Source organism: Squalius cephalus (assembly GCF_949319135.1).
Source record: "Squalius cephalus genome assembly, chromosome: 8".
In the NCBI taxonomy this organism is placed as follows: domain Eukaryota; kingdom Metazoa; phylum Chordata; class Actinopteri; order Cypriniformes; family Leuciscidae; genus Squalius; species Squalius cephalus.
The window spans coordinates 47,417,036-47,436,012 of record NC_137129.1 but is presented as its reverse complement, the minus strand read 5'-3'; the positions used below and the strand labels follow the sequence as shown (position 1 = coordinate 47,436,012).

The following is an 18,977-nucleotide window of genomic DNA, read 5'->3' as shown; positions in this document are numbered from 1 at the left end:
ACTGCACACACTCACATCACACTCCTCACACTGCACACTCTCACATCACGCTCCTCACACTGCACACGCTCACATCACACTCCTCACACTGCACACACTCCTCACACTGCACACGCTCACATCACACTCCTCACTGCACACACTCACATCACACTCCTCACACTGCACACGCTCACATCATGCTCCTCACACTGCACACACTCCTCACACTGCACACGCTCACATCACGCTCCTCACACTGCACACTCTCACATCACACTCCTCACACTGCACACACTCCTCACACTGCACACGCTCACATCACGCTCCTCACACTGCACACACTCACATCACACTCCTCACACTGCACACTCTCACATCACACTCCTCACACTGCACACACTCACATCACGCTCCTCACACTGCACACGCTCACATCACGCTCCTCACACTGCACACTCTCACATCACACTCCTCACACTGCACACACTCACATCACGCTCCTCACACTGCACACTCTCACATCACGCTCCTCACACTGCACACGCTCACATCACACTCCTCACACTGCACACACTCACATCACACTCCTCACACTGCACACGCTCACATCACACTCCTCACACTGCACACTCTCACATCACACTCCTCACACTGCACATGCTCCTCACTGCACACGCTCACATCACGCTCCTCACACTGCACACACTCACATCACACTCCTCACACTGCACACGCTCACATCACACTCCTCACACTGCACATGCTCCTCACTGCACACGCTCACATCACGCTCCTCACACTGCACACACTCACATCACACTCCTCACACTGCACACACTCACATCACACTCCTCACTGCACACGCTCACATCACACTCCTCACACTGCACACACTCACATCACACTCCTCACTGCACACGCTCACATCACACTCCTCACACTGCACACACTCACATCACACTCCTCACACTGCACACTCTCACATCACGCTCCTCACACTGCACACGCTCACATCACGCTCCTCACACTGCACACGCTCACATCACACTCCTCACTGCACACGCTCACATCACACTCCTCACACTGCACACACTCACATCACACTCCTCACTGCACACGCTCACATCACACTCCTCACACTGCACACACTCACATCACACTCCTCACACTGCACACTCTCACATCACGCTCCTCACACTGCACACGCTCACATCACACTCCTCACACTGCACACGCTCACATCACACTCCTCACTGCACACGCTCACATCACACTCCTCACACTGCACACACTCACATCACACTCCTCACTGCACACGCTCACATCACACTCCTCACTGCACACGCTCACATCACACTCCTCACACTGCACACACTCACATCACACTCCTCACACTGCACACTCTCACATCACGCTCCTCACACTGCACACGCTCACATCACGCTCCTCACACTGCACACGCTCACATCACACTCCTCACTGCACACGCTCACATCACACTCCTCACACTGCACACACTCACATCACACTCCTCACTGCACACGCTCACATCACACTCCTCACACTGCACACACTCACATCACACTCCTCACACTGCACACTCTCACATCACGCTCCTCACACTGCACACGCTCACATCACACTCCTCACACTGCACACGCTCACATCACACTCCTCACACTGCACACGCTCACATCACGCTCCTCACACTGCACACGCTCACATCACACTCCTCACACCTGCACACGCTCACATCACACTCCTCACACTGCACACACTCACATCACGCTCCTCACTGCACACGCTCACATCACACTCCTCACTGCACACGCTCACATCACGCTCCTCACACTGCACACGCTCACATCACACTCCTCACACCTGCACACGCTCACATCACACTCCTCACACTGCACACACTCACATCACACTCCTCACTGCACACGCTCACATCACACTCCTCACACTGCACACACTCACATCACACTCCTCACACTGCACACTCTCACATCACGCTCCTCACACTGCACACGCTCACATCACACTCCTCACACCTGCACACGCTCACATCACACTCCTCACACTGCACACACTCACATCACACTCCTCACTGCACACGCTCACATCACACTCCTCACACTGCACACACTCACATCACACTCCTCACACTGCACACTCTCACATCACGCTCCTCACACTGCACACTCTCACATCACACTCCTCACACTGCACACACTCACATCACACTCCTCACACCTGCACACGCTCACATCACACTCCTCACACTGCACACACTCACATCACACTCCTCACTGCACACACTCACATCACACTCCTCACACTGCACACTCTCACATCACACTCCTCACTGCACACGCTCACATCACACTCCTCACACTGCACACACTCACATCACGCTCCTCACACTGCACACTCTCACATCACGCTCCTCACACTGCACACTCTCACATCACACTCCTCACACTGCACACGCTCACATCACACTCCTCACACTGCACACACTCACATCACACTCCTCACACTGCACACTCTCACATCACGCTCCTCACACTGCACACTCTCACATCACACTCCTCACACCTGCACACGCTCACATCACACTCCTCACACTGCACACACTCACATCACACTCCTCACACTGCACACTCTCACATCACGCTCCTCACACTGCACACGCTCACATCACACTCCTCACACTGCACACACTCACATCACACTCCTCACTGCACACGCTCACATCACACTCCTCACACTGCACACACTCACATCACACTCCTCACACTGCACACTCTCACATCACGCTCCTCACACTGCACACGCTCACATCACACTCCTCACACCTGCACACGCTCACATCACACTCCTCACACTGCACACACTCACATCACACTCCTCACACTGCACACGCTCACATCACACTCCTCACACTGCACACGCTCACATCACACTCCTCACTGCACACGCTCACATCACACTCCTCACACTGCACACGCTCACATCACGCTCCTCACACTGCACACGCTCACATCACACTCCTCACACCTGCACACGCTCACATCACGCTCCTCACACTGCACACACTCACATCACACTCCTCACACTGCACACACTCCTCACACTGCACACACTCCTCACACTGCACACGCTCACATCACGCTCCTCACACTGCACACGCTCACATCACGCTCCTCACACTGCACACACTCACATCACACTCCTCACACTGCACACTCTCACATCACACTCCTCACACTGCACACACTCACATCACGCTCCTCACACTGCACACGCTCACATCACACTCCTCACACTGCACACACTCACATCACGCTCCTCACTGCACACGCTCACATCACACTCCTCACACTGCACACGCTCACATCACGCTCCTCACTGCACACGCTCACATCACACTCCTCACACTGCACACGCTCACATCACACTCCTCACACTGCACACACTCACATCACGCTCCTCACTGCACACGCTCACATCACACTCCTCACACTGCACACACTCACATCACGCTCCTCACTGCACACGCTCACATCACACTCCTCACACACTCACATCACACTCCTCACACTGCACACGCTCACATCACGCTCCTCACTGCACACGCTCACATCACGCTCCTCACACGCTCACATCACACTCCTCACTGCACACGCTCACATCACGCTCCTCACTGCACACACTCACATCACACTCCTCACTGCACACGCTCACATCACGCTCCTCACACTGCACATGCTCACATCACACTCCTCACTGCACACACTCACATCACGCTCCTCACTGCACACTCTCACATCACGCTCCTCACACTGCACACGCTCACATCACACTCCTCACACTGCACACACTCACATCACACTCCTCACTGCACACACTCACATCACGCTCCTCACACTGCACACACTCCTCACACTGCACACTCTCACATCACGCTCCTCACTGCACACGCTCACATCACGCTCCTCACACTGCACACGCTCACATCACACTCCTCACACTGCACACACTCACATCACACTCCTCACTGCACACACTCACATCACGCTCCTCACACGGCACACACTCCTCACACTGCACACTCTCACATCACACTCCTCACTGCACACACTCACATCACGCTCCTCACACTGCACACACTCCTCACACTGCACACACTCACATCACACTCCTCACACTGCACACACTCACATCACGCTCCTCACTGCATACGCTCACATCACACTCCTCACACTGCACACGCTCACATCACGCTCCTCACTGCATACGCTCACATCACACTCCTCACACTGCACATGCTCACATCACGCTCCTCACACTGCACACGCTCCTCACACTGCACACGCTCACATCACGCTCCTCACATCACGCTCCTCACACTGCACACGCTCCTCACACTGCACACGCTTACATCACGCTCCTCACTGCACACGCTCACATCACGCTCCTCACACTGCACACGCTCACATCACGCTCCTCACACTGCACACGCTCACATCACACTCCTCACACTGCACACGCTCACATCACACTCCTCACACTGCACACGCTCCTCACTGCACACGCTCACATCACGCTCCTCACACTGCACACGCTCACATCACACTCCTCACTGCACACGCTCACATCACACTCCTCACACTGCACACGCTCCTCACTGCACACGCTCACATCACGCTCCTCACACTGCACACGCTCACATCACACTCCTCACTGCACACGCTCACATCACACTCCTCACTGCACACACTCACATCACGCTCCTCACTGCACACGCTCACATCACACTCCTCACACTGCACATGCTCACATCACACTCCTCACTGCACACACTCACATCACGCTCCTCACTGCACACTCTCACATCACGCTCCTCACACTGCACACGCTCACATCACACTCCTCACACTGCACACGCTCACATCACACTCCTCACTGCACACACTCACATCACGCTCCTCACTGCACACTCTCACATCACGCTCCCCACACTGCACATGCTCACATCACACTCCTCACTGCACACGCTCACATCACACTCCTCACACCTGCACACGCTCACATCACACTCCTCACACTGCACACACTCACATCACACTCCTCACTGCACACGCTCACATCACACTCCTCACACTGCACACACTCACATCAAACTCCTCACACTGCACACTCTCACATCACGCTCCTCACACTGCACACGCTCACATCACGCTCCTCACACTGCACACGCTCACATCACACTCCTCACACCTGCACACGCTCACATCACACTCCTCACACTGCACACACTCACATCACACTCCTCACACTGCACACTCTCACATCACGCTCCTCACACTGCACACGCTCACATCACACTCCTCACACCTGCACACGCTCACATCACACTCCTCACACTGCACACACTCACATCACACTCCTCACTGCACACGCTCACATCACACTCCTCACACTGCACACACTCACATCACACTCCTCACACTGCACACTCTCACATCACGCTCCTCACACTGCACACTCTCACATCACACTCCTCACACTGCACACACTCACATCACACTCCTCACACCTGCACACGCTCACATCACACTCCTCACACTGCACACACTCACATCACACTCCTCACTGCACACACTCACATCACACTCCTCACACTGCACACTCTCACATCACACTCCTCACTGCACACGCTCACATCACACTCCTCACACTGCACACACTCACATCACGCTCCTCACACTGCACACTCTCACATCACGCTCCTCACACTGCACACTCTCACATCACACTCCTCACACTGCACACGCTCACATCACACTCCTCACACTGCACACACTCACATCACACTCCTCACACTGCACACTCTCACATCACGCTCCTCACACTGCACACTCTCACATCACACTCCTCACACCTGCACACGCTCACATCACACTCCTCACACTGCACACCCTCACATCACACTCCTCACACTGCACACTCTCACATCACGCTCCTCACACTGCACACGCTCACATCACACTCCTCACACTGCACACACTCACATCACACTCCTCACTGCACACGCTCACATCACACTCCTCACACTGCACACACTCACATCACACTCCTCACACTGCACACTCTCACATCACGCTCCTCACACTGCACACGCTCACATCACACTCCTCACACCTGCACACGCTCACATCACACTCCTCACACTGCACACGCTCACATCACACTCCTCACTGCACACGCTCACATCACACTCCTCACACTGCACACGCTCACATCACGCTCCTCACACTGCACACGCTCACATCACACTCCTCACACCTGCACACGCTCACATCACGCTCCTCACACTGCACACACTCACATCACACTCCTCACACTGCACACACTCCTCACACTGCACACACTCCTCACACTGCACACGCTCACATCACGCTCCTCACACTGCACACGCTCACATCACACTCCTCACACTGCACACGCTCACATCACGCTCCTCACACTGCACACACTCACATCACGCTCCTCACACTGCACACACTCACATCACACTCCTCACACTGCACACTCTCACATCACACTCCTCACACTGCACACACTCACATCACGCTCCTCACACTGCACACGCTCACATCACACTCCTCACACCTGCACACGCTCACATCACGCTCCTCACACTGCACACACTCACATCACACTCCTCACACTGCACACACTCCTCACACTGCACACACTCCTCACACTGCACACGCTCACATCACGCTCCTCACACTGCACACGCTCACATCACGCTCCTCACACTGCACACGCTCACATCACGCTCCTCACACTGCACACGCTCACATCACGCTCCTCACACTGCACACACTCACATCACACTCCTCACACTGCACACTCTCACATCACACTCCTCACACTGCACACACTCACATCACGCTCCTCACACTGCACACGCTCACATCACACTCCTCACACTGCACACACTCACATCACGCTCCTCACTGCACACGCTCACATCACACTCCTCACACTGCACACGCTCACATCACGCTCCTCACTGCACACGCTCACATCACACTCCTCACACTGCACACGCTCACATCACACTCCTCACACTGCACACACTCACATCACGCTCCTCACTGCACACGCTCACATCACACTCCTCACACTGCACACACTCACATCACGCTCCTCACTGCACACGCTCACATCACACTCCTCACACACTCACATCACGCTCCTCACTGCACACGCTCACATCACACTCCTCACACTGCACACGCTCACATCACGCTCCTCACTGCACACGCTCACATCACGCTCCTCACACTGCACACGCTCACATCACACTCCTCACTGCACACGCTCACATCACGCTCCTCACTGCACACACTCACATCACACTCCTCACTGCACACGCTCACATCACGCTCCTCACACTGCACATGCTCACATCACACTCCTCACTGCACACACTCACATCACGCTCCTCACTGCACACTCTCACATCACGCTCCTCACACTGCACACGCTCACATCACACTCCTCACACTGCACACACTCACATCACACTCCTCACTGCACACACTCACATCACGCTCCTCACACTGCACACACTCCTCACACTGCACACTCTCACATCACGCTCCTCACTGCACACGCTCACATCACGCTCCTCACACTGCACACGCTCACATCACACTCCTCACACTGCACACACTCACATCACACTCCTCACTGCACACACTCACATCACGCTCCTCACACGGCACACACTCCTCACACTGCACACTCTCACATCACACTCCTCACTGCACACACTCACATCACGCTCCTCACACTGCACACACTCCTCACACTGCACACACTCACATCACACTCCTCACACTGCACACACTCACATCATGCTCCTCACTGCATACGCTCACATCACACTCCTCACACTGCACACGCTCACATCACGCTCCTCACTGCATACGCTCACATCACACTCCTCACACTGCACATGCTCACATCACGCTCCTCACACTGCACACGCTCCTCACACTGCACACGCTCACATCACGCTCCTCACATCACGCTCCTCACACTGCACACGCTCCTCACACTGCACACGCTTACATCACGCTCCTCACTGCACACGCTCACATCACGCTCCTCACACTGCACACGCTCACATCACGCTCCTCACACTGCACACGCTCACATCACACTCCTCACACTGCACACGCTCACATCACACTCCTCACACTGCACACGCTCCTCACTGCACACGCTCACATCACGCTCCTCACACTGCACACGCTCACATCACACTCCTCACTGCACACGCTCACATCACACTCCTCACACTGCACACGCTCCTCACTGCACACGCTCACATCACGCTCCTCACACTGCACACGCTCACATCACACTCCTCACTGCACACGCTCACATCACACTCCTCACTGCACACACTCACATCACGCTCCTCACTGCACACGCTCACATCACGCTCCTCACACTGCACATGCTCACATCACACTCCTCACTGCACACACTCACATCACGCTCCTCACTGCACACTCTCACATCACGCTCCTCACACTGCACACGCTCACATCACACTCCTCACACTGCACACGCTCACATCACACTCCTCACTGCACACACTCACATCACGCTCCTCACTGCACACTCTCACATCACGCTCCCCACACTGCACATGCTCACATCACGCTCCCCACACTGCACATGCTCACATCACACTCCTCACTGCACACGCTCACATCACACTCCTCACACTGCACACGCTCCTCACACTGCACACGCTCCTCACACTGCACACGCTCACATCACGCTCCTCACTGCACACACTCACATCACGCTCCTCACTGCACACTCTCACATCACGCTCCTCACTGCACACTCTCACATCACACTCCTCACACTGCACACTCTCACATCACGCTCCTCACTGCACACGCTCACATCACGCTCCTCACACTGCACACGCTCACATCACACTCCTCACACTGCACACACTCACATCACACTCCTCACTGCACACACTCACATCACGCTCCTCACACTGCACACACTCCTCACACTGCACACTCTCACATCACGCTCCTCACTGCACACGCTCACATCACGCTCCTCACACTGCACACGCTCACATCACACTCCTCACACTGCACACACTCACATCACACTCCTCACTGCACACACTCACATCACGCTCCTCACACGGCACACACTCCTCACACTGCACACTCTCACATCACACTCCTCACTGCACACACTCACATCACGCTCCTCACACTGCACACACTCCTCACACTGCACACACTCACATCACACTCCTCACACTGCACACACTCACATCACGCTCCTCACTGCATACGCTCACATCACACTCCTCACACTGCACACGCTCACATCACGCTCCTCACTGCATACGCTCACATCACACTCCTCACACTGCACATGCTCACATCACGCTCCTCACACTGCACACGCTCCTCACACTGCACACGCTCACATCACGCTCCTCACATCACGCTCCTCACACTGCACACGCTCCTCACACTGCACACGCTTACATCACGCTCCTCACTGCACACGCTCACATCACGCTCCTCACACTGCACACGCTCACATCACGCTCCTCACACTGCACACGCTCACATCACACTCCTCACACTGCACACGCTCACATCACACTCCTCACACTGCACACGCTCCTCACTGCACACGCTCACATCACGCTCCTCACACTGCACACGCTCACATCACACTCCTCACTGCACACGCTCACATCACACTCCTCACACTGCACACGCTCCTCACTGCACACGCTCACATCACGCTCCTCACACTGCACACGCTCACATCACACTCCTCACTGCACACGCTCACATCACACTCCTCACTGCACACACTCACATCACGCTCCTCACTGCACACGCTCACATCACGCTCCTCACACTGCACATGCTCACATCACACTCCTCACTGCACACACTCACATCACGCTCCTCACTGCACACTCTCACATCACGCTCCTCACACTGCACACGCTCACATCACACTCCTCACACTGCACACGCTCACATCACACTCCTCACTGCACACACTCACATCACGCTCCTCACTGCACACTCTCACATCACGCTCCCCACACTGCACATGCTCACATCACACTCCTCACTGCACACGCTCACATCACACTCCTCACACTGCACACGCTCCTCACACTGCACACGCTCCTCACACTGCACACGCTCACATCACGCTCCTCACTGCACACACTCACATCACGCTCCTCACTGCACACTCTCACATCACGCTCCTCACTGCACACTCTCACATCACACTCCTCACTGCACACTCTCACATCACACTCCTCACTGCACACACTCACATCACGCTCCTCACTGCACACTCTCAAATCACGCTCCTCACACTGCACACGCTCACATCACACTCCTCACTGCACACTCTCACATCACACTCCTCACTGCACACTCTCACATCACACTCCTCACTGCACACTCTCACATCACACTCCTCACTGCACACACTCACATCACACTCCTCACTGCACACTCTCAAATCACGCTCCTCACACTGCACACGCTCACATCACACTCCTCACACTGCACACGCTCACATCACACTCCTCACTGCACACACTCACATCACGCTCCTCACTGCACACTCTCACATCACGCTCCCCACACTGCACATGCTCACATCACACTCCTCACTGCACACGCTCACATCACACTCCTCACACTGCACACGCTCCTCACACTGCACACGCTCACATCACGCTCCTCACTGCACACACTCACATCACGCTCCTCACTGCACACTCTCACATCACGCTCCTCACTGCACACTCTCACATCACGCTCCTGACTGCATACGCTCACATCACACTCCTCACACTGCACACGCTCACATCACACTCCTCAGTGCACACGCTCACATCACACTCCTCACACTGCACACACTCACATCACACTCCTCACTGCACACAGTCACATCACACTCCTCACACTGCACACACTCACATCACGCTCCTCACTGCACACGCTCACATCACACTCCTCACACACTCACATCACGCTCCTCACTGCACACGCTCACATCACACTCCTCACACTGCACACGCTCACATCACGCTCCTCACTGCACACGCTCACATCACGCTCCTCACACTGCACACGCTCACATCACACTCCTCACTGCACACGCTCACATCACGCTCCTCACTGCACACACTCACATCACACTCCTCACTGCACACGCTCACATCACGCTCCTCACACTGCACATGCTCACATCACACTCCTCACTGCACACACTCACATCACGCTCCTCACTGCACACTCTCACATCACGCTCCTCACACTGCACACGCTCACATCACACTCCTCACACTGCACACACTCACATCACACTCCTCACTGCACACACTCACATCACGCTCCTCACACTGCACACACTCCTCACACTGCACACTCTCACATCACGCTCCTCACTGCACACGCTCACATCACGCTCCTCACACTGCACACGCTCACATCACACTCCTCACACTGCACACACTCACATCACACTCCTCACTGCACACACTCACATCACGCTCCTCACACGGCACACACTCCTCACACTGCACACTCTCACATCACACTCCTCACTGCACACACTCACATCACGCTCCTCACACTGCACACACTCCTCACACTGCACACACTCACATCACACTCCTCACACTGCACACACTCACATCACGCTCCTCACTGCATACGCTCACATCACACTCCTCACACTGCACACGCTCACATCACGCTCCTCACTGCATACGCTCACATCACACTCCTCACACTGCACATGCTCACATCACGCTCCTCACACTGCACACGCTCCTCACACTGCACACGCTCACATCACGCTCCTCACATCACGCTCCTCACACTGCACACGCTCCTCACACTGCACACGCTTACATCACGCTCCTCACTGCACACGCTCACATCACGCTCCTCACACTGCACACGCTCACATCACGCTCCTCACACTGCACACGCTCACATCACACTCCTCACACTGCACACGCTCACATCACACTCCTCACACTGCACACGCTCCTCACTGCACACGCTCACATCACGCTCCTCACACTGCACACGCTCACATCACACTCCTCACTGCACACGCTCACATCACACTCCTCACACTGCACACGCTCCTCACTGCACACGCTCACATCACGCTCCTCACACTGCACACGCTCACATCACACTCCTCACTGCACACGCTCACATCACACTCCTCACTGCACACACTCACATCACGCTCCTCACTGCACACGCTCACATCACGCTCCTCACACTGCACATGCTCACATCACACTCCTCACTGCACACACTCACATCACGCTCCTCACTGCACACTCTCACATCACGCTCCTCACACTGCACACGCTCACATCACACTCCTCACACTGCACACGCTCACATCACACTCCTCACTGCACACACTCACATCACGCTCCTCACTGCACACTCTCACATCACGCTCCCCACACTGCACATGCTCACATCACACTCCTCACTGCACACGCTCACATCACACTCCTCACACTGCACACGCTCCTCACACTGCACACGCTCCTCACACTGCACACGCTCACATCACGCTCCTCACTGCACACACTCACATCACGCTCCTCACTGCACACTCTCACATCACGCTCCTCACTGCACACTCTCACATCACACTCCTCACTGCACACTCTCACATCACACTCCTCACTGCACACTCTCACATCACACTCCTCACTGCACACACTCACATCACGCTCCTCACTGCACACTCTCACATCACGCTCCTCACACTGCACACGCTCACATCACACTCCTCACACTGCACACGCTCACATCACACTCCTCACTGCACACTCTCACATCACGCTCCCCACACTGCACATGCTCACATCACACTCCTCACTGCACACGCTCACATCACACTTCTCACACTGCACACGCTCCTCACACTGCACACGCTCACATCACGCTCCTCACTGCACACACTCACATCACGCTCCTCACTGCACACTCTCACATCACGCTCCTCACTGCACACTCTCACATCACGCTCCTGACTGCATACGCTCACATCACACTCCTCACACTGCACACGCTCACATCACACTCCTCAGTGCACACGCTCACATCACACTCCTCACACTGCACACACTCACATCACACTCCTCACTGCACACACTCACATCACGCTCCTCACACTGCACACGCTCACACTCCTCACACTGCACACGCTCCTCACACTGCACACGCTCACATCACACTCCTCACACTGCACACGCTCACATCACACTCCTCACACTGCACACTCCTCACACTGCACACACTCACATCACACTCCTCACACTGCACACACTCCTCACACTGCACACGCTCACATCACGCTCCTCACACTGCACACACTCACATCACACTCCTCAGTGCACACGCTCACATCACACTCCTCACACTGCACACACTCACATCACACTCCTCACTGCACACACTCACATCACGCTCCTCACACTGCACACGCTCACACTCCTCACACTGCACACGCTCCTCACACTGCACACGCTCACATCACACTCCTCACACTGCACACGCTCACATCACACTCCTCACACTGCACACACTCACATCACACTCCTCACACTGCACACACTCCTCACACTGCACACGCTCACATCACACTCCTCACACTGCACACACTCACATCACACTCCTCACTGCACACGCTCACATCACGCTCCTCACACTGCACACGCTCACATCACACTCCTCACTGCACACGCTCACATCACACTCCTCACACTGCACACACTCACATCACACTCCTCACACTGCACACGCTCACATCACACTCCTCACTGCACACGCTCACATCACGCTCCTCACACTGCACACGCTCACATCACACTCCTCACTGCACACGCTCACATCACGCTCCTCACTGCACACACTCACATCACACTCCTCACACTGCACACGCTCACATCACGCTCACATCACACTCCTCACTGCACACGCTCACATCACACTCCTCACTGCACACACTCACATCACACTCCTCACACTGCACAAACTCACATCACACTCCTCACTGCACACGCTCACATCACGCTCCTCACACTGCACACGCTCACATCACACTCCTCACTGCACACGCTCACATCACACTCCTCACACTGCACACGCTCACATCACACTCCTCACTGCACACGCTCACATCACGCTCCTCACTGCACACACTCACATCACACTCCTCACACTGCACACGCTCACATCACGCTCACATCACACTCCTCACTGCACACGCTCACATCACACTCCTCACTGCACACACTCACATCACACTCCTCACACTGCACACACTCACATCACGCTCCTCACTGCACACACTCACATCACACTCCTCACTGCACACTCTCACATCACGCTCCTCACACTGCACATGCTCACATCACACTCCTCACACTGCACACACTCACATCATGCTCCTCACTGCACACTCTCACATCACGCTCCTCACACTGCACACGCTCACATCACACTCCTCACACTGCACACACTCACATCACACTCCTCACTGCACACACTCACATCACGCTCCTCACACTGCACACACTCCTCACACTGCACACTCTCACATCACGCTCCTCACTGCACACGCTCACATCACGCTCCTCACACTGCACACGCTCACATCACACTCCTCACACTGCACATGCTCACATCACGCTCCTCATACTGCACACGCTCACATCACACTCCTCACATCACGCTCCTCACACTGCACACGCTCACATCACGCTCCTCACTGCACACGCTCACATCACGCTCCTCACACTGCACACGCTCACATCACGCTCCTCACACTGCACATGCTCACATCACACTCCTCACACTGCACACGCTCACATCACGCTCCTCACATCACGCTCCTCACACTGCACACGCTCCTCACACTGCACACGCTCACATCACACTCCTCACTGCACACGCTCACATCACGCTCCTCACACTGCACACACTCACATCACGCTCCTCACACTGCACACGCTCACATCACACTCCTCACTGCACACGCTCACATCACGCTCCTCACACTGCACACGCTCACATCACACTCCTCACTGCACACGCTCACATCACACTCCTCACTGCACACGCTCACATCACACTCCTCACACTGCACACGCTCACATCACACTCCTCACTGCACACACTCACATCACGCTCCTCACACTGCACACACTCCTCACACTGCACACGCTCCTCACACTGCACATGCTCACATCACACTCCTCACACTGCACACGCTCACATCACACTCCTCACACTGCACACACTCACATCACACTCCTCACACTGCACACACTCCTCACACTGCACACGCTCACATCACGCTCCTCACACTGCACACTCTCACATCACACTCCTCACACTGCACACACTCACATCACACTCCTCACACTGCACACACTCCTCACACTGCACACACTCACATCACACTCCTCACACTGCACACACTCACATCACGCTCCTCACTGCACACGCTCACATCACGCTCCTCACACTGCACACTCTCACATCACACTCCTCACTGCACACGCTCACATCACGCTCCTCACTGCACACACTCACATCACGCTCCTCACTGCACACGCTCACATCACGCTCCTCACACTGCACACTCTCACATCACACTCCTCACTGCACACGCTCACATCACGCTCCTCACTGCACACACTCACATCACGCTCCTCACACTGCACACTCTCACATCACACTCCTCACTGCACACGCTCACATCACGCTCCTCACTGCACACGCTCACATCACACTCCTCACTGCACACGCTCACATCACGCTCCTCACTGCACACACTCACATCACGCTCCTCACTGCACACTCTCACAGCACGCTCCTCACACTGCACACGCTCACATCACACTCCTCACACTGCACACACTCACATCACACTCCTCACTGCACACGCTCACATCACGCTCCTCACACTGCACACGCTCACATCACGCTCCTCACTGCACACTCTCACATCACACTCCTCACACTGCACACACTCACATCACACTCCTCACTGCACACGCTCACATCACGCTCCTCACACTGCACACGCTCACATCACGCTCCTCACTGCACACACTCACATCACACTCCTCACTGCACACGCTCACATCACACTCCTCACTGCACACGCTCACATCACACTCCTCACACTGCACACACTCACATCACACTCCTCACTGCACACGCTCACATCACGCTCCTCACACTGCACACGCTCACATCACACTCCTCACTGCACACGCTCACATCACGCTCCTCACTGCACACACTCACATCACACTCTTCACTGCACATGCTCACATCACGCTCCTCACACTGCACACACTCACATCACGCTCCTCACACTGCACACGCTCACATCACACTCCTCACTGCACACGCTCACATCACGCTCCTCACTGCACACTCTCACATCACGCTCCTCACACTGCACACGCTCACATCACACTCCTCACTGCACACACTCACATCACACTCCTCACACTGCACACGCTCACATCACGCTCCTCACACTGCACACACTCCTCACACTGCACACACTCCTCACACTGCACACACTCACATCACACTCCTCACTGCACACGCTCACATCACGCTCCTCACACTGCACACGCTCACATCACGCTCCTCACACTGCACACGCTCACATCACACTCCTCACACTGCACACTCTCACATCACACTCCTCACACCTGCACACGCTCACATCACACTCCTCACACTGCACACGCTCACATCACACTCCTCACTGCACACGCTCACATCACACTCCTCACACTGCACACACTCACATCACACTCCTCACTGCACACGCTCACATCACGCTCCTCACACTGCACACGCTCACATCACACTCCTCACTGCACACGCTCACATCACGCTCCTCACTGCACACACTCACATCACACTCTTCACTGCACACGCTCACATCACACTCCTCACACTGCACACGCTCACATCACACTCCTCACTGCACACGCTCACATCACGCTCCTCACTGCACACACTCACATCACACTCTTCACTGCACACGCTCACATCACACTCCTCACTGCACACGCTCACATCACGCTCCTCACTGCACACACTCACATCACACTCCTCACTGCACAAGCTCACATCACGCTCCTCACACTGCACACGCTCACATCACACTCCTCACTGCACACACTCACATCACGCTCCTCACTGCACACTCTCACATCACGCTCCTCACACTGCACACGCTCACATCACACTCCTCACACTGCACACACTCACATCACACTCTCACATCACACTCCTCACACTGCACACGCTCACATCACACTCCTCACACTGCACACGCTCACATCACACTCCTCACACTGCACACACTCACATCACGCTCCTCACTGCACACTCTCACATCACGCTCCTCACACTGCACACGCTCACATCACACTCCTCACACTGCACACACTCACATCACACTCTCACATCACACTCCTCACACTGCACACGCTCACATCACACTCCTCACACTGCACACGCTCACATCACACTCCTCACACTGCACACGCTCCTCACACTGCACACTCTCACATCACACTCCTCACACTGCACACACTCACATCACACTCCTCACACTGCACACACTCCTCACACTGCACACGCTCACATCACACTCCTCACACTGCACACTCTCACATCACACTCCTCACACTGCACACACTCACATCACACTCCTCACACTGCACACACTCCTCACACTGCACACGCTCACATCACACTCCTCACACTGCACACTCTCACATCACGCTCCTCACTGCACACGCTCACATCACACTCCTCACACTGCACACGCTCACATCACACTCCTCACACTGCACACACTCACATCACACTCCTCACACTGCACACACTCCTCACACTGCACACGCTCACATCACACTCCTCACACTGCACACACTCAAATCACGCTCCTCACACTGCACACACTTACATCACGCTCCTCACACTGCACACACTTACATCACGCTCCTCACTCTGCACATGCTCCTCACACTGCACACACTCCTCACACTGCACACACTCACATCACGCTCCTCACATTGCACACACTCCTCACACTGCACACACTCACATCACGCTCCTCACACTGCACACACTCCTCACACTGCACACACTCACATCACGCTCCTCACACTGCACACACTCAAATCACGCTCCTCACACTGCACACGCTCACATCACGCTCCTCACACTGCACACGCTCACATCACACTCCTCACTGCACACACTCACATCACACTCCTCACTGCACACGCTCACATCACACTCCTCACACTGCACACGCTCACATCACACTCCTCACACTGCACACACTCACATCACACTCCTCACACTGCACACACTCCTCACACTGCACACGCTCACATCACACTCCTCACACTGCACACTCTCACATCACGCTCCTCACTGCACACGCTCACATCACACTCCTCACTGCACACGCTCACATCACGCTCCTCACACTGCACACTCTCACATCACACTCCTCACACTGCACACTCTCACATCACGCTCCTCACTGCACACGCTCACATCACACTCCTCACACTGCACACGCTCACATCACACTCCTCACACTGCACACACTCAAATCACGCTCCTCACACTGCACACACTTACATCACGCTCCTCACACTGCACATGCTCCTCACACTGCACACACTCACATCACGCTCCTCACACTGCACACACTCCTCACACTGCACACACTCACATCACGCTCCTCACACTGCACACGCTCCTCACACTGCACAC

At 55.2% G+C, this 18,977-nt stretch overlaps 1 protein-coding gene across 1 annotated transcript in view; it reads left to right on the top strand.

The window, feature by feature from the left end:
* Positions 1–18,977, top strand: part of slc9a1b (solute carrier family 9 member A1b) — a 63,877-nt gene that overhangs the window by 36,407 nt on the left and 8,493 nt on the right. The gene's annotated exons all lie outside the window — the stretch shown is intronic.